This window comes from Trichogramma pretiosum, unplaced genomic scaffold (assembly GCF_000599845.2).
Source record: "Trichogramma pretiosum strain Unisexual culture from Peru unplaced genomic scaffold, Tpre_2.0 scaffold37, whole genome shotgun sequence".
Classification (NCBI taxonomy): domain Eukaryota; kingdom Metazoa; phylum Arthropoda; class Insecta; order Hymenoptera; family Trichogrammatidae; genus Trichogramma; species Trichogramma pretiosum.
This window is the reverse complement of record NW_019641622.1, coordinates 422,842-445,792: the sequence shown is the minus strand read 5'-3', so window position 1 is coordinate 445,792 and position 22,951 is coordinate 422,842. Positions and strand designations below refer to the sequence as shown.

Genomic DNA, 22,951 nt, shown 5'->3' with positions numbered 1-22,951 from the left:
AATCAAGCATTTTGGTTGTTAATGGGTTAAGTGGAGAACAATGTTATTTCAAAAATTTTAAAACCTTGAGGATCAAGATTGGTCAAAGCTTCCATTCAATCAGAACCATGAGTCATTATGGATGCATCCTGAACTAATTTAACTAATATAAAATGTACTATAAACATGTTTTCTAATGTAAAAAGACTTAATAAAACGTAATTCATTTAGACTTCATATTTCCCGGTGGGTAACGCGGAGAGTTTCTGCAACGTTGCTGCAACGTTATTAATTATATCAATCGCAACGTTTTTCTACGTTTATGAAACGAATTACAGTTGACGAAATATTGCGATAACTTTCCGTGTTGTCTGGATATAGACTTTGCGATAACTTGCAAATACTTAAGATTTGTTGAAACTATAATTAGATTATTATTGATGTTTGTGGAAAATTTCATGAATATAAAAGTGATGTCATATTTATATGTATTTAAATTAAAATTATGCAATAGTATGACGAAAAATGTCTTTTTTCGCACATTTTTTAGTGCGCAAAAAGCGTTTTTGGACACGTGTGTGCGGTAAATTGTCTCATTTTGGACACGGGTGTGCGGTAAAACGCCTCATTTAAATGAAAGTATTTTTCGTCTCCTATTGCATAAAATTTTGTATGCAACACGTGCCCAGCTTTTTGCGCACAGTGTGCGCAAAAAACACCCACTCGTGCCGGCATAGCCGGCACTCGTGTCTTTTTCCACACACTCGTGCCCAAAAACGCCTTTTGGGCTCTTGTTACATAAATAACTATTGTTATCTTAAAATAGGTCCTGAAAAGTTGTTGAGACATTTAAAGAAACACAATATCCCCATTGCTTTGGCCACAAATTCCAGTAAAGAGAGTTATAATTTCAAAACAAAGCATTTAAAAGAAATTTTTGATTTATTTCATCATAAAGTTCTAGGTGGTTCTGATCCTGATGTGAAATTAAGAAAACCAAATCCTGATATATTTTTGGTAGCAGCCTAAAGATTTCCTGATTGCCCTGATCCATCTAAGGTTTGTATTGAGATTTGTTAAAAATCTGTTTGACAAAAAGTACTCAATATTTAATATTGAATTTTAGTGCCTTGTTTTTGAAGATGCTCCTAATGGCGTGCAAGCAGCCGTGAGTGCTGGTATGCAAACTGTTATGGTACCTGATCAAAACCTACCAAAAAAATTGACACAGAAAGCTATAATTGTTTTAAATAGTCTAGAAGATTTTAAGCCTGAACAATTTGGTTTACCAAAATTTGATGTAAAAATTAGTGAATAATAAGAAATTTAACTTAAAATATCCCAGACTATCTGTCAATAGTAAAATTAATTTTGTATTCACATTAAAAAACTATATAAATGAAATTTTTAGAGGAATGCTAGCTTCTTAGTAAAACGTTATAGTTGAAATAAAATTTGTATCCCTTTAAATGCAATTTTAACCAAGCGAAACTCCACATCGGGCCTTAGTCCTACAACAACCTAGTGACCCAAGTCCATAGCCGAGTCGATAATCAGTGGCAGTCGAGCCTACGATCGCATTATGTGCTGATGCCTGGTTGCAACAGCTGATGTGAATAACTCTGTAAATTTCCTCTCGCACAAGCATATAATAATTTTAATAACAATTCCCTCGCACGCAGTGAGCGCGCGCCTTTTTCGCCTACTATATCGAAATATCTATCGACACTAAAGTTTAATAAATCATCAATAAAATGTAGAATTTGATTATTCCGCGTATATATACGACAGACTCGAGCTATGTGACGCACCCGCGAAAAATTATTGTGGTCGATTCAATCGTATCTCTCGAAATTAATATTATTCGCAATAAATCAACGTGATTTAGAGGCCGCAAGCAGCAGCAGCAGCAGCAGTAACAGCACGCGCGCACGCCCCAACCGACTGTCTTCGTGCGTGCTTTAACTCCGCAGCAGCATCCGCGTTATCGCGCGTCTAAAATTTCAATTCCAAATTTGCCAGCTCTGCTCGCTTGTGTGAAATGATCATATTCTCACGCTGCAAACGCTGAAAAAGAATCGATATTAAACAGATATTTATAGGTTGATTTCGAGATTAAATGGCTCATCGATTATTCAAAACCGCACGCGCGTGTATTTCTCGCGCGCGCACGCAAGATTCTCTCAATTGATTTTCGGCGCCTATACACGAATGTTGTGCGATGTGTATAACGTGCCGAGAGGGGTTGACTTATCTCGAACTTTTTCGTGTCGTGACACACACAGCCCCGCGCGCGCGCGTGTAAAAAGCGACGGGATATCCGTAGCTGTATACAAGGGTCGAAACGAAATGACGTTCTAGGCGTTGAGCAACCCCCTTTCAAGGCGGGTTGTTGCAGCAAAATTGAGCCGTATAAAGGATATAGATAGCGGCATATATGGTTGATTCTCCTGAAATCTGCTTTTTGCATGTCTTTATGCCATATTCTTAAACTAGTGAAGATGAGCCAAAACTGGCTCGGTCATTCATTCAATATTGTTGTATTCTTCATGATAGGACATAAAAATTTCAATTTTTTAGAGCCAGTTAAATTTGCCGTAAAGATATATATGCCAAATGTCACCTCCGTGGGATGTCTACATCTCAAAATCAACTCTATTTGCATGTACCATGCATTCTCATTAGCACCTGACCCTATAATAACTATGAGACCAGCTTCTATACATCCAGAGTAAAGTTTAAGTCTATTATAGGGCTTTGAAAAATGTTTTAAAAAAATTTCCCACGCAATTGAAAAATGTCTCGGATTTTAATCATGCTTCTGAATAATTTCAAACCTACCGCCTGCTTTGGGTCGCTAACTCATTTTTGATGTCGCTAGATACGTAAATGTCAAGTATTATAGCCCAGCTTTCGATTGGTGTAGGTTACGGGTTCAAATTTTACATTTTATCGATGCTGCGATAATTATTCTATTGAAAAATTCACGTGTGTCAAAAAAACGGTCACCTCCGTGGACATGAATATCTCGAGCTATGATCATTCTTTTTAACCGCTCGCCCCGTCAAAAGACTCGTTTTTCATGACCAAATTTCGGGTTGTGCGGAAAATTTTGTGCGTTTCTTATTTTTCTTACATAGTTGATCAAAGCAGCGATTTGTCACCTCCGTGTGTGTCACCTCCGTAACCGAAAATAGTCGATTTTAAGCATAAAATCGGACATAGTTTTCGTAAAACGAAATCTCAAAGCCCCAGATTCAATAATTATTCATATTTTATGGTTTAAAAAAGGGTAAACTAGTTCGCGCCGTTCAATATGACAAAAAAATTTTCACCATTTTTTCGTTTTCCATACCCGAAAAAGCAGATTTCGGGAGAATCAACCATATACGGAAGAGAGAGCAAGAGAGAGAGGCTCATAGGCCGGAGCTTCGAGTGTTATTTGTATTTAAGCTAGGCGATACTTTGGGAATTTTCATCTCGAGCCTCCCAGCGGGACAACACGTGCATCCATGCGCGAGTCGAAATAAAAAAAAGAGAGAGAGAAACGTTATCGATGGAAATTCACAAGACGTGTCTACAGTGAAACGAGCGAGTACTCTTAATTCGAGAGAACTCGAAACTATTTTTTTTTATCCGACCCCTTTCCGTGCACGCCTCTCAGGATGTACGCGGCGATCGAATATAATTCTCCGCGGAGCACATATTTCTCGAGAGCCATCGAGTGTGTAATAACTCCGAGGTGTATGGGTGTGTGTGTGTGTGTGTGTGAGTCAAGCGGCGTAAATCAAACGTCGCGCAGGATCGTCAGATTTTTATCCGCCACACTGCAGCAGCAGTGGCAGCAGATCTCTGGTATACGCGCGCAAAAGATTCATATAAAAAGCTTTTGGCACTCGTGCTTTTTTACAGAGTTTGTGAAAAATTTACCCCCAAAAACATCAAAGCTTACATCGCATGCAACGAATGTATACACCAAGTTTGTCCTGTATGTACACGAATTCGTGCGCATGCTGGATGGATTCTCTTTCTCCCCCCGAGGGGCTTTTGCACATCGAGAGAGAGAGAGAGAGAGAGAGGTAGGTATAGGTGATCGATCGGATATAACCAGCTAATGGTTGTCGAACAAAATGGATTGCCTTTAAACGGTCATGTGCTGCTGCTACACGTGCAGCTTCGAGTTCCGGCGAATTGGGACGATGCGGATCGTACGCGCAATGCATCCACTGTGTGTGCAGTGCAGTGCAGCGTACGTCGAAGACGAAGAATAGATTGATCGTTACATCTGCAGCTGTGCGTATACGTGGCAGTATGTATAATCCAAACGTAGCGAATGTTTAATCGCGTGCGATACGTCAGAGAACTTTGCCTCTCGGTGTATGAGGGTTTCGCCCATACCCACACATTCATACATAGATATACAGTAATACGCGATTGTTTTTGCCGGTGAATTATTCAAAAAGCTCGAGAAGCTCCGTATAGTCGATATTATATATAAACGAGCGCGTCATGCATGTGCTGCTGCTACTGCTGCTGCGCGTGCTGCGGTGACGCCGCGCTCATAACCGCGCGCCATACGTGAATTAATCATATATGAAAATCGTACGCCCATAAAAGATCGCTGCTGCCCCCGAAATTGCCTTTCATACTTTGTGATTAGATTGAAGAAGAAGAAGAAAAGAAGGAAAAAAAAAGAGAAATCGAAAGAAGAAAAATTCAATATTCTCGCTTATATCAGGGACGCATAAGAGCAGGAAGAAAAAAAGGAAAGGGATCGTCAACGAATATCGCGTCCCATTTTACGAATCTGCCATAAATAAGTCGACGCCACCGGTCGTACTGTACATGGGTGCGTTGCTGCGTCATATAACAATATAGAAAATGCGCGACGCGACTCGCGCACATGCGAGGGTTAAAGGTCACCCTGATTTATATATAAGCAAACATCATCCGCTTCTTCTTCTTTTTCCGTCTCGTATGCGCGTATATGTTTTTGCTCTCTCTTTTTTTTTCATCGCATCAGTCTAATACACTTTATTAGGTATAAGTGTAGCAGCAGCAGCAGCAGCAGCACGTCGAAGACTGTGCGCACCGAGATTTCAGGTAAATATAGACACGACCCGCGCGAGACGAGATTTTCCGCGCATATAGCATGTAATCGAAAAAAATAGCAAACAACGCTATGGGGGTAGGAGGAGGCAGGCAGCCAGGTACTGGAGCCTAGTATAATAGTCCCGTATTATGTGCTTTTAATTTTCTTGTCATTCAGCTCTCTGTATACCAACTACTACTGCACAAGCTGCCTCGAGACGCGCGCGAGTACAAGTTATATATATATGTGTATTTTTTTTTGCTGCAGTAGCTAACATTGTTTTCTCGGGTGCCTACACGCTACTGCTGCTGCCGCCGCCGCTGTCGCGTCGTGTGTCCGCTGAGATGAGAGTATCGCCGTCGTTGCACGGCTATGCTCCTGATTTCCCCTGTGACTGCGATGCGCTAATCTTCGTCAGGAGATGTGTCTCGAGGCTCTCTCTCTCTCTCTCTCTCTCTCTCGCTCTCTTTTTTCTCTCTCTTCTCTCTTTCTCTTTCCCGGCTTGGATGTAAAAATCTTTTCATTTTATCTCAGGTATGAGAGGTGTAAGTATTATGTAAGCTTCGTTCGTTCCCATCTCTACCTCTGCATTCCTCTTAAAAATAAATATCATTTGTATTGTTTTTTTTTCTGTGCCCTCGTTTTTATTGATTCTTTCCAGATATTCCAGAGTTACGATTATAATACAGATAGCGCTCTTTACCCATAAAATATGTCGTCTCTCTCTCACTGCTTCAGTGGAATAAGCTTTTAAAAAGTGTCAGTCTGCGTTCGAGGTAACAAGAAAAAAATTCGGACAGTAGCGCAGCTACGCTACTTGGACTCGATCCAAACGCTATCTATATATACCAGACGGCCACGCGCTGCATATAACGCAACCGGTGCCACGTACTACTACGGTGTGTGCTGCACCGCTGCTCGGCCCCGTTCGTCTATTATATAGGACATCGTTCTTTGTTCCAAAGTGCCACCCCCGCGCGCGCGCACGTATTGAATTCCGTGTTGTACATACGTGTGCTGATGCTGCTGCGGACTTTGTCTCGCGCCAGAAGCAGCAGCAGCAGCACTAGCTTTTACAATTCGCGAACAAAACGTGTGTAGATTACATCCTTTACACGGAAAAATTGCTACATCGTGTAGCTGCGTGGTGAACTAATTTCACCACGTTATATGCCGAAATCAAATTACATACAGTTGCGACGACTATACACGCGCGTGCACACGGGCTGGGAAGAAGCTTGACTTTCTAATTAAGAAGCGTTTAATGCTCGTTTAATTAAAATCGATTGCTGCAAATCGACGCGCAAGTAGTAGAGAGTGGCACAGAGAGTTTCGGGAAACCTAGGGCGGGTGGGCTGGAGAGAACTTGAAAGTGCTCTTATAAATATTCCGTACCGCTAAATAAGCTCCGCGGCGCCGAAAGCTCTGCTCGAGCTGTGTTGCTGTTGCAAGTCTGCGTAAAAACGTCAAACTTTAATAGCGTTCGTCGTGCGGCGAAAATATATACATTCGACGACGACGAAAAAAAAAAACTGTAGCACATTGAAAAACGCACTCGTGGGAAAATCTTTGCTACTGCTGAGTGCTGCTGCTGCCGAGCTTCGGGGGGCGAAAAGCACGCCGCGAGAGAAGAGGAGAGAAACATCTTAGCTCTATCGTAATAGAATCTAGCTTGCTGAGCTTTTTATTTATACGTGTGCGCTTGTGTGTATGTATGTGATACGTGTATACCTGTGTATACTATGTACGTACTACGTGTAGCCTAGAGAATTATGCGCGCGAGGTATTCATTGCCGTCGAGAGGCGCATACTTGAAATATCACGTGTAAAGCGTGCTGCTCTCTAGGCCTTGGGTATTATGGCGCGCGCGCGCGCACAAAAATACGTCGGAGAGTTAACATTTTCGTTGCGAAATTTAACTCGCGAGTTATTGCCGTCGTGGTGCTGCTGCTGCACACGAGCCGAGAGTGTATCACCACCGATACTATATTCTGCAGCTTGTGTAGCAGCAACGCTGCAGTACCGTGGTATAACGCAATAATATAAAGACCAGCGCGCGCCCGCGCAAACTTTCCGAAATGGCATTAAGAGTAGTACTGCCGCGCACGCTATACTATATATAAACCGAGCGAGAGAGCTGCAAGCTCTAGAGGAGCGCCGAACAACACCGCATGACCACGTTTAAACAATAAACCGCCATAGGTACCGAGGCGAAAAGGGCCGAGATAGTACGCAGTATTATACAGGCACGCCGCTGTTGCAGCAAGTCGTGAGGGGTGAGATTCTCCTTGAACCTCTTAAGGATTATTCTATCAAAGTTTGTCGAACTTCGCCGCCAGCGGAAAATCTCTCCTCTCTCTCCTTTTGAATCCTGCAGATATACACATTCGACCGTGTGGTAAGCGCAGTCGAGTGTTAATTGTCGCTCTCTCTCTCTCTCTCTGTTGTCGAATCGTCAAAAGAGTTATCCCAAATATTCAGCCAAGTTAGAGCAGTAAAGAAATCGTGTACTTACGACTGGATGACGAAAGTTTATTGTGTACACGATTCCACGAGCCCAAAGCCATTGCTTACCTGTAAAATACAATAGAATAATCAAGTTAGATATGCTGGTTATAACGTATTATGCGAGAACATTAAAATACGAGTTCAACGATCTGTCTGGCTAAAGAGTACGTCTAGCAGGCAGAAGTGCTTTCAAAGGAATCTGCTGCTCGATCGACTGCGAAAAAATTATCGCACTTCGCAGCGGCGAGCGAAAAATTAATCATAAAGCCTTTTTAGCGCGCCGATGCACCGCTATGCGCGACACACTGTGCAGCAGCAGCAGCAGCAGCCGAAGTAGTGCTGGTTGCCGCTGCACATAATACGAGTCATATTCTCAAGCGTCGTTGTCTACGTCGTCGTCGTCGGCGGGCGACGAAAGCACAAAGCTCGAAGTGATAGAGCGCGCGAGGTAATTAAAAGTAGGCGTCGCACTTGAAGTCATTAACGAGTGTCGATTCTCACGACTCGGGGATATATAATACGCGAACGCTTCTTTGCCGGCCTGAACTTCGTCTTTTTCTTCTCGCGCTCTTCTTCTTCTTCTTCTTCCGCTCTTTGATGCTTAATTATCCGAAGGCTAGTGGGTTGATGCGCTGCTGCTGTAACTATATATGCTCATTTTGGAGGGCTGGTACCAGGAGAGATGGTACTTTTTTACGACAACAACAGCAACAGCAGCGTTTAGCCAGCTAACGGAGTATAGTTTTTTGGGAGAGAAATGTTGAATTTACCCGGATATTTTTATGCGCATTTCGTCGTTGCAAAATATTAGACAGTAAGAGTTTAAGTGAGTTTTTTTTTGTCGAGCTGTTTGCTTATTTTTATTATTATGTGTGCCCAGCATGAAATTTTCACAAGAAAAAACTACTATACTAATTAGTGTTCAAATGTTACAAGAAACTTATGATGAGTTTTAAAAATAAAAATTTGATACTTTCGTCCGTTTCGAGACAGAACAATAATAATAAAATCGTGACTGTAATCTAATATATAAACAAAAATATTGTCGAAAAACGGGCTTGTGCTTTTATCCTAGCTAGAATCCGATCGGATGTGTTTACTTTCGAAACGAAGACTCAGTACAGTTATAACAGTACTCGTAACGAGACACATTTTTGTTCGACTTTCGCTAGTGTGAATCCGTTCTTAATGATAAATTAGCCAAGATAAAGAACTCCAAAGAAAATATAAAAAACGCTACAGAAGAGATGAAGAACGCTAAAGAAGAGATGAAGAACGCAAAAGAAAAAATGAAGAACGCTAAAGAAGAGATGAAGAACGCTAAAGAAAAAATGAAGAACCCCGAAGAAAAGATGAAGAACAATAAAGAAAAGATGAAAAAACCCGAAGAAAAAATGGAGAATTCTAAAGCAAAGATGAAGAACTCTAAAGAAATAATTAAGAACCCCGAAGAAAAGAAAGAAGAAGTAATATGCACGTACTGCAAGGCCACCTTTCCAAATAGTCACGAAATGTTGGTGCACTATGCATCTGAACATAAGTATAAAGGTCCCAAGTATCGATGCAATTGGTGTTACGAATTTTTCCCGACGTTAAAAAAGTTGAAAAAACACGAGTCGACCAATCACAAGGCAAAAACATTAAAATGCGACGAGTGCTACAGAAAATTTGTCTCGATAACGTTGTTCCAGCTCCACGTAGCCTTACATAAAAAGAAGTACAAAGAGTATTTATGTGAGACTTGTGAAAAAATATTTCCTTCAAAGAAAAACATGATGGATCACAAGTGTCCAATGGACAAGGCCCCGGTGTTGTTTTGCGACTTGTGCGGCGTATCGCACATAGGAGAAGGGGACTTTTACAAGCATCGAATGCAATGTCACCCGGAGGACCTCTACGACTGTGACATTTGCTCCAATTGGGCACCGCACGTCGGTGCATTCTGCGACAAAAAGACTCTGGCGCATCACATACGAGATTCACACATCAAGGTATACGAATGCGACATGTGCTTCGCGGAGTTCGGCAACAAGCGTGATTTGGCTGTGCACTGTAACTCACTGCACAAGCAACTAAAGTGCCCGTCTTGCGACGAAGTATTTGAGAGCTTTCGGGTCTACATCGATCATCGAGATGAAGTGCACGGGGGAGAAAAGTATCGTTGCGATAGATGCAAAAAAATTTACTTGACACATAAAGGTTTGAGACTGCACAAGGCAAATTGCACCGCTATATCGTGCACTCTGTGTGACGAAGTTTGGGATAACGAAATGGATATGTGGTTGCATCTGCACAGTACGCACGGCCCAAAAGCCAAATACTCGACAAAAGAAATCTAGTTCATAAGGGGGATGTAAAAATTGATTGTATCAAATACAATATTATTTTACTTTTTTTAATTTAAAAAAAATGTATGTTTTAGCGAATTTTCCAACGTTCTTTGCAACGTTAAAATTAAATTCATCGAATACACATGCGAATTCTAACTATCTGTACGATTCTCGATGTATCCAATAATTTAATTTTCTAACATTTTTATTAAATTAATGCAAAGTACTTCTCATCTGCAAAATTCATTCGTAAAACTGATTTCCCTCTTGTCGGTCTCGAGCGGCCACGCAGCGTCGGTGTGTTAAGCAAAATGACATCCAAACGCACACCTGCACGAAAAGAATCAAAAATTATGCGCGAGCTCGCGCAAAAATTGGTTTTTACTCCCAGAAAATTAGAACGAATTTCTGAAAAATCAACGCGCAAAAGTGCCACGCACCAGCGAGGGCAAACTCACAGGCATACATGTAGGATATAATATTTGAGCAAAGCAAGGCAGAATCGTGACGATTTTCTACTTGTGGCAGGTCGACAGACGCGCGCCATCGTTATATTCGCAAATGTGCGTTTGCCGCAGCAGCAGGAGCAAATTAATGACTCGAGACTCGGTGCCGGCTCGCGACTCGTTATCTCAGCAGTCCGACCCGGCGCTGCTCTCATGCTGATGTATATTTTCAACCTACAACCTTCACTGTTTGCCGAGTGTCAATTCTTTCTCTCTCTTGCTCTCTCTCTCTTTAGGTATAACGAGAGACAACGAATATATATATCGTACATATCCACACGTCTTGCCACTGCAGCAGCAGCAGCAGCAGCAGCGAACGGTATATACACTCGTAAATTTTTTATATTTCTATTCGCCAACGAACGAAGAAGTTTGTTCTCGAGATTCCAAGCGCGTTATTACTTCCTCTCGTCTTCTCTCTTTCTCTCATTCTCTCTCCTTTTTTTGTCATTTTCTTTTTTTCCGCAGTCTTGCACCTTTCTTTTTTTATTCGACACAGATTGCTCACTCTCTCTCTCTCTCTCTCTCTCTCTCTCTCTCACGGGTGTATCGTTCGATGCAAAATTGAACACATTGTTGATAAAGCGAGGGCGTATAAAAATAACGCGAATGTATTACGGCTCTCTCTTCTTCGTAACGCCAAGGCAAGGTATATAACCCGCCAAGCAAAGAGCGAGAAAATCCAATAACCATCCGGAAAGTACGACTCTTAACTTTATAGTGTGACCAATAGTTACGTATGACTGTGTATGTATGTGTGTGGGCGCGCAGGTATGTGCTGCGCTGCACTAGTGCTGAGAGAGGGAGAGATGGTTATAAGCATGGAATTGCTTCATCCTCGCGCGCGCAGCCTTGCAAGTGCCGTAGAGAAATAAAGATTTTTATGAAACACTTGGACGCGTCTTGTAATGGTGTTCTCGAGGTTTCTCTCGCTCTCTCTTATGTACGTTATAACACGTTATATATAGCTGCTTCTCGTAAGGGAATTTATATTCACGACGAATGTCGCACATATTTGTAATGTTTGCGAATAAATAGAATGGATGCACCGATTAAATTAGAAAACACATAACATTCACACCCCTTGAGGTCCAATCAACTTTTTTCGAGAATTTTTTGAGAATTTTAAAATGAAATCTTCCTTATATTCCGTTAAATTTAAAAGAAAATATGAATGATTGATAATCATTGACTTTTAATTCGCACTCGTAACAAAGATGAACAATAATATACATTGTTGTTATTGACTAGTAAGCTCACGTATGAGCATAGACTTGAAAGTTTCGTCGACATGAGTCTAAGAAACGTAGTTATACATAGTTGTATTTTAATTTAAAGCTATAATTTTTTTATTTAACATTTGTTTTCAGGTTAATTTCTCATTTTTAAATTTTTTGCGACTATCACGATAATTAACAAGGATATGCGTTTTAAACACTGAGCACTAAGCACATTTCGATTTCTTTAAATGGAATTAAGAAACGCATTTATGCACATGCGAGCTTTTCACTCAGTCCCTGGTTCATAGACTTTGACCTACTTATACTTTCGCGTGCTGTTTGTCGCTGAATTTTTAATCCAATTTGAATAATTGTCTCGTGAGACAATTTCATTCGGCACACACACATAAATGTTTAATAAACATCACGCGTGTGTATAAAAGATAAATTCGTTGTATGTGTGTATGTGTCTCTCTACACTTCGCTATCGTCGTATTAACCTACTTCAATCCCACTGCATAGAGATGCGCGTCGAGTTTGTATGCGCGTAAACATTTGATGCAGAAAAGATTTCTTTTTCATGTAAAAAAGACATCGAACGAAGTATACTTTCAAACTTGAGACACGCATCTTGCGCACATATGGTTCAAACGTTTTAAACAAGTGCTATTGTCTCGCTATATATACGACAAACATGTATCACAAAATGTATATTTTGGGAGTAATCATCATACACTCGAGGATGCATAAAGACATTGCCGTGAAAATTTCACGCACTTCTCGGGATATCATTGAAGTAGCAGTAATGATACGTAGAGTACACTTTTATAAACCGGGAAAACTTGAAAAAGCCTCTAGCCTTTTTTTTCGAGTTGGCTCCAACGAAACGTTTCTTTTACTGAAACAAGCTCTATTCTCGTTCATTCCTTATGCAGCAGGGCTGTAAAAAATAGCTCGCATAAACACTCATGTGTGCGCATATCTCGTAGTATACATTCAGGTAAGAATTAAACAGGGCGTTGTCAGATGGTCATAAATTGGTCACTTCGACGAACAGTTGATTTGAAAAAACTGCAAGCACGTGTATCTTATGTATTAAAAGTAATGAAAGTACTCATAATTAGGTCGCAGTGATGTAAAAAAAAAAATTATCGTGATGAGGTGAAAATCTTCGTGCTTTTAATAAAAGAAGCGTTTTAATTTTACAGTTTTAATTTATAAAAGAAGTATTGAAATTATATCTTTATTGTGGGTGCTGCAAAGCTTATAAAATTATTACGAGATGTGTTGTTTTAGATTGCAACACGAACTCCTAAGGGGATGCGTTTTCACCCTTTCAAATGCCTAAAGCAAACTGATGAAAAATTTTTCTATGAAAAACTTTATGTTGTCTTAAAATTAATAATACTCAGAGACTTTTTATTTAAATTTTAGGAAACGTGTTATAAAATATTTGTTTGTATACTCTAGTTTAAAAATCGCCTTATAACTTACATGAGTCTAAAACTTTGCAGGATCCAAAATCAAATATCAGGACTTTTATCAATAGTATTTCGATCCACTGCACTACGGGCAAAGAGCGAGGGAGATGGAGAGTAGAGAACAATCTAATAAATCCTCTCCCATACCAAAACGGATCAGAATTCAGCTGAGCAATTCACCGAGCTACCTCTATACATATACGCAACTCGCTAAACCCTAAAATCTCTATCTCTCCCTCTCCCTCTTGTCCAACGAACTTTGATCAAACTTTGCTCTCTGAAACCAATGATTTGACACTAACTACCCCCACAGCGTCGAATATCAATTTGCCCAACCTATTTTGGTTTCATGAACAAACGAATATAAATACATACGGCCATGCGGCGGTGCTGCCAGAGATTGTTGAAAATCTCGAACATCAAAGGTGATTTGCGGGCCGGAGCTTGTACTTTGTGATATTTGTATTGATTGGGATTAATCGAGGTAGAGAGATAGCAAGAGTCGAATACTACTATTTAATAAGCGTCTAAATTAAAGAGTGCGCATATGGGCACGTTTATGTATAGAGAACAGAGATTCTAAAGTAATTTGATACACGTGCTTTGGCTAGATTTCACGTTACTCTCGAATTTACATTAAAAAAAAAAATAGTATACAAGATACGTTTCCCAGCGATTAACCGCTTTCAATCAGTAATAAATTACCACCCGCGGGTGTGCATGGCTTTTCTCTTGTTACATAATGATTGGATATGGAAATAAAAATGCACAGTTACTCTATACGTTGAATGAAGAAGAAGGCGAAATCGAAATGGCCCAAGGGTTGGCTAACGATAAAATTATACATTTTCTGTGTCTCATTTGATTAAGTAAACGCAAACTTTATTGAAGCTTTTTATTTGCATGTTTATGTTATTTACAAATAAATTTTGCTCAAAGGATGACTTACTAATTGAATTTTACTGATAATAAATATTTACGTATGTTTGATTTATTTTGATATATAAAATTATTCATTAAATATCATGATAAAGGTGAGAAGATTAAATATAATAACTACATTCAACATCAGTTAAAATCAGTACCAAAGATGATGATTGCATAAGTGAGCGACAATATTTGCATGGTTATATTATTATTTTATTTGTCTTCAACCGACGTGGAAAAAGCCAATGTTCGGATTCAATACTTCGTAGTGATTTCCATTTTTGATGATTTTGTAACCCGCCGGCGGCTTCCAGACCATCTGGCAGAAACGTAATTTCTAGAAAGAAAGAAAATAACGGATCAGAGATAGAACCTCTTGACATAAAAGAAAAGAAGACTTTAGCGTCTATTACTACGCGTGGCACAATCGAATGAACAAAAGAAACCGGACGACAAAAATAGAGTATCGTAATCTGGACGCACACACGGCTCGAGTGTGTGCCCAGGATTAATAAACGCCACGTTTATAAAGTGCACATTCAAACAATTTGCGAAACTAGATCTGGATCCCCTAAGTACAATTGGCGCTGCAGCCGACGTGTATATGTAGTACATCGTGGCATCTCTCTCGAATAGAGTGCCCAACGCGTCATGCAGGTCATCAACGCGTGAGTGTATTTTACAACTTAAAATCATCAATCACGTGTATCGCGCGTATAGAAAAATAGGCACTTAACAAACTGGCGTCCTCCATTTCGAGAGCGACTGTGACGTATCGTACCAGGAGGATTTCCAGTGCTCGAATTTAGATTATATTTTTCGTGCCCTCGCGTAGCTGCAATAATAAAAAATTATAAATTTTTGTTGATTGTAAATACGTACTCCGCAAACTTTGGCGCTCTGCATGTCTTTGCAGTAGGCGACGGAACCTGCGCGGCAGATCGGCGGTCTCTCCGCGTTGATCTGGAAAATATTTTCATTTTTTTTTTGGTTCAAACGATTCAATGAAGCTCTGGCATCGAAAAAATTGATTAAAACAAAATAATACCTCAACGAAACATATGGCTGAAACTGCTACCAAAAATAAGCACAATATCGATTTCATTTCGGCTCGAAAAAAAGTGACGGATATACGTTCAAGAATTTGCTTTTTATGCTATTGATCCTTGACTAGTTGACATCGGCAGTGGAAGATTGAAATCGAAAAGCTTTTTGCGTTATGCAAGCAAAAAATCTTCAAGTTATTCCCTTTCTCATTGGACCAAATATTTCACGTAAAATCTGTGCAACGTGCAAGAGAGAAAGATAAAAATGTAAAAAATAAATAACAAGCTCGAAACACGAACGAATTTCTGAAAAATAAATCGACTTACCTGAATCGTGCCCACAATCCGCAACGCAACAAGAAAAACTGTGTGTATGATAACAATAATAAACGATCGACGGAAATCCCCAATCTCGGATGCGCAAGAATCGATCCTAGCGGCTCGAGCGATGCGCAATATACTGTCGAGTGCGAGTCGCAAAGATCATCACCGAGCTTGCAGGAGAAATAACACGATCGCTCACGTACTGCACGTAGGCGAGGGGGGAGTACAGGGCTCAAGTAGATATAATAATATGCGTGCTCGTATGCAGCCCAGAGTGTAAGAGAGAGAGAGAGAGAGAGAGAAACCTCAGGCCTCATTAGTCGATCTCTCTCGCTTATTCACGCACACTCACACAATGACACGTTTGTGGCGCACGTATAATGCGGGATATCCTCTCGCTTGATGGCCTCTGGGCAACCTTCCACCTTCGTGCGCGCGTTCAATCGTGTTTATTTCTCGCTCTTCTTCTTCTTTTTTTTTTATTATTTAGTGCAGCCGTCGAACGCCGGCACCGTCCTCCCGCTGCGTATAGTCTTTGCCGCAGTATCGACTAGTGCGGACGTACATGTTTCATGTTGTTGTTCAAAATAGTGCACATGAAAATATTCAAAACATTCTTTGTGCCCCTGTACCTGCCGTTTCAAAACACTTTTACCAAGGAATCTATGGAATTTTTCAAGAATTCAAATGGAAAAGGAAAATTCTCGAAAGCCGACTCGATTGTGTCCTCGATAATTGCGTGGAAAAATTCATAGCTGGAATGGCTAATTTCGAGCTCGAGCTTTATCGCCGCGCGTAATGTACTTTGAAAAAGAGGACAGCAACACGCAAATGAGGAAACTGCCGCACAGAGATCGTAAAATGTACATATTCTATCTCACTTCGGATGATTGGACCATGTAATTTGCTCTCTCTCTCTCTCTCTACGCAAAACAGATCACTTGTGTATACAGGTTATCGTATAATACGTATAATATATGCATCTACAGGATATGTATCTATATAGATTCGAGCGAGAATCAAGGCTGCTGCTGTTGCTGCTGCAGCTGTCGATAGGTATAGACGTGACTGGAATCGTGCAAGCGGGAATTATTGCTACAAGCTTGGCGCGAAACACACGTCAAAACTCTATAGACGCATCGTGGCCGTGATTGTTGTTGCTGCTACTGCTGTTCCTCCTCCTCACGAGGGTATTATATTTTAACAAATGAAAGAAGCGATTATAATACCAACTTGCGAATTAATAGGATTTTCCTTAGCTTTAAGGCTATTATACGTAATATTTTCCAGCTTTGCGCGAGGGACCAGAGAGAAAAGGCAGAGCTCTCGAGCGCCGCCGCCACCGCCACGATGAATGTAACTAATCTGTATAGCAACATATTCGCGTTACTCCAGCCGGGCCGCAGTCGTTGCAAGCTCGTTGCAAGCTCGCTCGCGCGCACCCGAGCTTTAGCGGCAATTCGCATCGAGTGTAATATAGTGCAGATTTGGGCAAGCCGCACCACACGCACGCATACACACACTTTACCCGGGGAAACTCTCCACAGGACTATGCGCAAGTAATTTATATTCAGCTTTCCTAGCGTCGCAATATACGCGCGTGTGTATACCGACGCGACTCTGCGTGTGCGTCTGTATATATACGTGTATATAACTTTTCTGTGCAGCGCACGCAATCAAATATGAATGAGAGTTTAGCACTTCGTTGTCGCCTTATGCACTGAGAGAGAGAGAGAGAGAGAGTGAGAGAGTCAGAAACGCCGACTTTCCAACAGACTCGCGCGCGGCCGGTCGCTACTGCTGGCCCTGTGCGAGTAAATAATTGTATTTAGCTCTCGCGCGAACGGCCATGTTTATTTATAATATTTCGACGATGATTAAATGGAAAATGTAAACGACAAGTTTTACCAAGTTTATTAATAATGATTTTCCGTGTGGTGGACTCTTAATTGTATACGTTCGCTCGACTGAGAGTTGCGACGATTGCCACGTGTAAGCACGTGCACTTTACGCTGCACAATAATAATCCGCGCGCTCGCGGGTGCGCATTACGATGATTGGCGACGATGAAAAAGAAAAAAACGAGAAGTTGTCGAGGTAATCGCGAAAACTGCGCAGTGAAAAAATATACACCGGCAAGTTTCTTATTCTTTTCATTCCTTTATTTTCTTCCTATTTTTTAATGCCATAACCAACTGTATTTTAAACTTTAAAGTATGCAGTTAGCCGGGCATTCAACAGTTTGGCCCGGAGGTAGTAAAAGTCGCGGAAAATGATTGTGTGTATAACGCACGAAATACGAGGCCGAGAGGCAGGCAGGCAACTTCATTTCTAAGAATGGTCGTAGTCGTCCTAGAAGCTGCTGCTACTACTTGTATATATCCGGACGAGTTTTGGTGCGCGCGCGTGAGCGAGAAACGATGTTATTCTCGCCTGGCGAGCTTCGTTGTCGTTGTCGTCGTCGTCCGCACGTATATATATATGCTACACGCTGCAAATGGAAAAAGTTCCAACTACTTTTGTCGAGTCCACCAGCGAATCAAATTGTTATTTCGCCGCGCAAGGAAGGAAGAAGGAGCGTGTTCATAAGAGAAGAGAAGAAAAAAATAACTGATTCGTATAATGAAACTGATGAAGTGCAAAAAGACCTTGATGATGGCGTATAATAGAACGAGCTTTCGCGTGCGTTGAAATTTTTTTTTTTCTTTTTTTTTTCTTTTTTGTAGAGAAGCACCGATACACGCCAGGATGAAGGATCATTTGGTTTTTTTTATTTTATCTTGAATCTTTCTAACGCTTGCAATGAGAGAAGAGTTTCCTTGAAAAAAAAAAAAAAAAAAAAAAAAAAAAAAAAAAAAAAAAAAAAAAAAAAAAAAAAAAAAAAAAAAAAAAAAAAAAAAAAAAAAAAAAAAAAAAAAAAAAAAAAAAAAAAAAAAAAAAAAAAAAAAAAAAAAAAAAAAAAAAAAAAAAAAAAAAAAAAAAAAAAAAAAAAAAAAAAAAAAAAAAAAAAAAAAAAAAAAAAAAAAAAAAAAAAAAAAAAAAAAAAAAAAAAAAAAAAAAAAAAAAAAAAAAAAAAAAAAAAAAAAAAAAAAAAAAAAAAAAAAAAAAAAAAAAAAAAAAAAAAAAAAAAAAAACAATGAGAGCCGTGCGCGCATACGTTAAAAATGTTCTAGTTGTTGAAAGGTCGATTAATTAGCCGAGTATTATCTTTACCCGAGGCCATTTTTCTTTAGTCCTAAGCATTTCGAATAAAAAATTTTTTAGCTTACCAAAGCACATAACTTTTTTTCTAGGTTATCGACATTGTCCTTTGCGAGTGCAGATTTATCGCGATTAGAAGAATTCTTTAATGAGATTATTTCCTTTTTTTTTCTATCTCCCTCCCTCTCATTCTTTCTTCCTCGGTGAATGTTCGAGCACTCCTCCTGAAAGCCTGAATTTATGTATGGAGTTTTTTTGCATGCGCCCTGTAGATGAAACATTGCAAAGGGGTAGGAGTATTGTAGTATACGTATACGAGAGAGAAAAGAGAGTTTTTTTTTAATATTTGAACGCGTACTCGCGTATGGAAAAGGCTTGCGGGCGGTTGGTGCGCGCGCGCTGCACTGGGAAAGTAAAAAGCATCCCGCCGCTCCTCGGCGTTATCCTTTAATGCAAAAATAGCACGGAATGCTTTTAAGTGATCTTTTGAAAGCTTCGTTGCATAAAGCACATTTTAGGCGGGGTTTCGCCTACTTGTTGGGTTAGAAAGTAACGTATTGTAGTCTCGCGCTTAGATTATGTTCGCGGTGTTTTTCTGGCTGACGTCGCGGAATTGAAACGATGAAGCACGAGTAGAAAACCTTGAAATTTTCATTTTTTACCTACCACTCGGCATTATATTAGTAAAGACTACAAAAAAAATCTGTTCATTAAGTATTAGAGTTTAGAAAAAAATTCGATTAGTATAGTCGAATGGATTGAGAATCGTTTATCGGCACCCGCGCAGGAGATTGACTTTTAAAAATGCAGCAACAGCAGCAGCAACACCCTAAGTTCGTGTCGCGTCAGAAACTATCATCTGTCAAGCGTAATGAAGATTGTCCCCTCGATCAGTGTTGCCGCCGATACATCTCTAAATTCCTGACTGTTCTAATAATTCATTTTCTACACGTACGAGTACACTCGAACGTTCGCAGCAGATGTTCACACGTACCAACAAATATTTATCGTTTACCGGCGTAAAACGATTTCATTATTATTTTCCTTCTTTCTTTTTCAATTGGACAAGTAAAGAGAGACGTTTCACAAACGATTGACATTTTTCATCGACTCGATAAATAATATGTGTGTTCGCAGTTGAAAATAATCCCCGAGTATCCGTGGCCTCGGCCAACTAATTGATATTCATGTAATCTCGGGAATTGACTTATCAGAGACGAGGGAACACAAAGCAACTGATGCGGATTTACCCGCAAAATCCAATGATGGTTTCAGAGGCACGGCTACACGACGCGCGAACGAGAGGGAAAGAAAGCCTTGACCCGGAAAGCGCACACAACTCGAGGCTAAGGGATCAAAGGGTCAAATAATCAGAAAGAAATCTCGTATTCGAAACGAGGTAAATAAGTACGTATAGATCTATTCGAATAAAAAAGTGTAAAAAAGAAGCATTAAATGAAGAAACATCTCTATGTTTGTGTGCGTGCTTGCAGACATCCACACCGACGTCGAACTGATTCAGGAGCTAGTACACGATAATCTTCCCAGATAAAAGAACGAGACGCAGCAGCAGCTCGGTCGAGAGCTGCAAAAAAAGAGGGGAAGAAAAAACTCCAGGGATTCGAGCTCGAGCGAGCTATTGAAAAGTCCAAGAAATGCGAAAAACAAACGAGAATTGCTCGAGGCGTCTGCGGCAACCCTCATATATACGCGCGTGCGGTCGCTCGGCGCTATTTAACGCTTTATTTTAGCAGCGTCATGCAACCGTCTCCTATATTACTGAAGGATTTGAAAGAAAAATAATAAAAAAAAAAGCCGCGAAAGAAGCCACGCTTGGAAGCAAACGTACGAGTATTTTTTTTCACCCACCCTCTATCTCTCTCTCTCTCTCTTCAGTATAAAGAGGGATATCTCCGCGCAATTGGTTCGTCGAAGACGCGCATACAGCAGCTACAGAATTTAAGCTTTTAATCTTGGAATGGAGCCCCGGGCTGAGTTCCAAATTTTTCTCCGGATATCCTCTACGTATACGCGAGCATACCCATAGCTGCACACGCAGCTAGCAATGGGAAAACATACACACACACGAGTACACAGCTAGACGAGAAAGATGAGGTTGAACATCCTCTCTTCTCTCTCTCTCTCTCTTCTTTTTCACGTGGCAGAAAAACATTCGATGTCTTGTCAGAGATTTATTCGCATGTATCATTTTCCTACTGTTCTGTTTTATCAGTTCTTTCAAAACAACATGTCATTTACTCCCCAGATCCAAGATATATTCGAGACACCTATACGTAGAAAAAGAAGTTGGAAACAAGGGTATTGGACCTTATTCTCACTCCTGTATCTCGCGACTGGATACTGTCATCCTCGCCACCGTGTTATATATATAGACGAGCTTGAGTCGCGGGATCAACACACAGCTACTACAGAGTAGAAGACAATTTAATTTCGACGATCGAGCTACACGAAGGCAGAGAACGAAGCAATCGACTATCAATCGCACACGCCCGACATGTATATATCTGTACATATCGATGGGTGACTAAGGCAGTAGAGGCTGTAGCAGCAGCAGCAGCAGTAGGCAGCCAATTTGTCGAGATAGCTTCCGCCTCGAATGCAAATTCTTCATGCTAATTAGAAGCAGCCGAGCCAGTTCCCTTTTCTCTTCCATGCAATGTCGTCTATGCGATCCACTGCATGGATGGTACAGATATATATTATACGCCGCGCTGCTGTTGCTGCAAATCTATAGGAGGCCATGAAGTGAAACAGAGAGAGAAACCAAGTTGAGCTGATATATATGTGTAGGCAGAGAACGACGACGACAGAACGTATCTCTCTGTGTCTCAATGAAATATTCCTAACCGCTGCGCGCGCGGGATGAAAGAGAAAGAGAGAATGAGAAAATTCATGTAATTGCTTGGACCTGCGTGAATATTCCACACTGGATATATTCGTTCTTTTCGTCGCTCTGCTCTTGATATGTGCGTGCGTAGAGGTGAGAACATAGGTGGCTCAAATATATTTCACTTTATGGCGTGCAATATGCTCTCATACTCTGTGTCTCTCTCCCTCTGCGGGGCCTTGGCGAAAATTCCGAAAATTCTTTTAATTGCATGCGGTGGGCAATTTAGCGCGGTGGTAGTGTACGTGTAAGCGCTGCAAAAAAAAAGCATCACCACCCGATGGAAAGTCGAAAAAATTTTTTTATGGAAATTTTAGCGCGGAAGAGCCATCGGCCAGATTGCAACCTGCAATAACATTATATAGCTTTCACGAGCCCCGTGTGTATCTGGGCAGTCAGCTGCTGCTGCTGCCCTCGTCGTCATTTTGCTCCGATAAAGAATAATGTAACAATTTTCGCATTTTTGCAATTCCTCGATTGCATATAAACGCACGCGTGGTAGTCTTTCCATAAGTACTTGCAAAAATTATGCTAAAAAATAAATTAAAGCTCGCGCTGTGCGCTACAGGCTCGTATGTTTGAGATAACTCGCGACGAATGTACAGCGAACTCGATGCAAATTAAAACAATAAATGACGTACGAAAAAAAGAAATAATAATAATCGAGAGCGCAAGTCGTATATTAAAAAATCCATGGGAGAGCTTACGCACACGTTCGCCTCGCCGCAACGAGCATATTTCGGAAAAGTTTATTCATTTCTGTTCTCTCTCTTTCCCTTTTTCTCTCTCTTTTACATGTAAAAGTGAATGCCAATGTTATATAAGCTGGAAAGTTGACGCAAGTTTTCGGCACAATACTGGGTTATATACTTTTACAATGTGAAAAGAAAAACAACAATTGAAATTTCGGTTGATCCAACTGCGTGAAACCAATTGTTTCGAGTTGATTTGCATTTTCAGCGCATACAATGAACTCGAGAGTGACCCTTGCTCTCTTTTTATTTATAAGTGGTCGAATGTAATGTTGGGACATGCAGTCGTAACGAGACAGCACGCGCCTTTCAACAGGTCGCCCGGCCAACACGTACAACGGCGTCCAAGCCTGTAAGTAGGCTTCGCAGGGCACGTAAGTAGCGGTATGCAAGGTTACGACGGCAAAAACTATACTTTAGAGCGAGCATACCGTGCGATGAGTTTTAGAATCGAGCTTCGATCAACCTCAGCCTAAAGAGCTCATTCAAGGCCAGAGCTTGTAAGACGGTCGACTGAGGCGATTTGGAGGCGGGCCTTTTTAAAATTATATACACTGACGAGAATTAAAACTCTGAGTTCAGTTGTTGGCAATCTTAATATAAAAACAATCTACGAACAGTAGTTTGTAAATCCATGTTATCGGCGATCTAAATTTAATTGATACAAGAAAATCGTT

The 22,951-nt window shown here is 40.6% G+C and overlaps 1 long non-coding RNA gene and 1 pseudogene across 2 annotated transcripts; both read left to right on the top strand.

Annotated features, from left to right (window-relative positions):
- Positions 1-801: 801 nt before the first annotated feature.
- Positions 802-9,918, top strand: LOC106656798 (annotated as a pseudogene).
- A 6,492-nt stretch (positions 9,919-16,410) lies between these two features.
- LOC106657003 lies at positions 16,411-20,694 on the top strand. 2 transcript variants are annotated; one of them, XR_002763458.1, is made up of 3 exons: positions 16,411-16,972; positions 19,890-20,021; positions 20,108-20,694. It is a non-coding gene; the product is annotated as an uncharacterized LOC106657003 (long non-coding RNA). The 2 variants fall into 2 exon arrangements; XR_001339497.2 differs by having other exon boundaries at positions 19,752-20,021.
- The last annotated feature ends 2,257 nt before the right edge of the window (positions 20,695-22,951 follow it).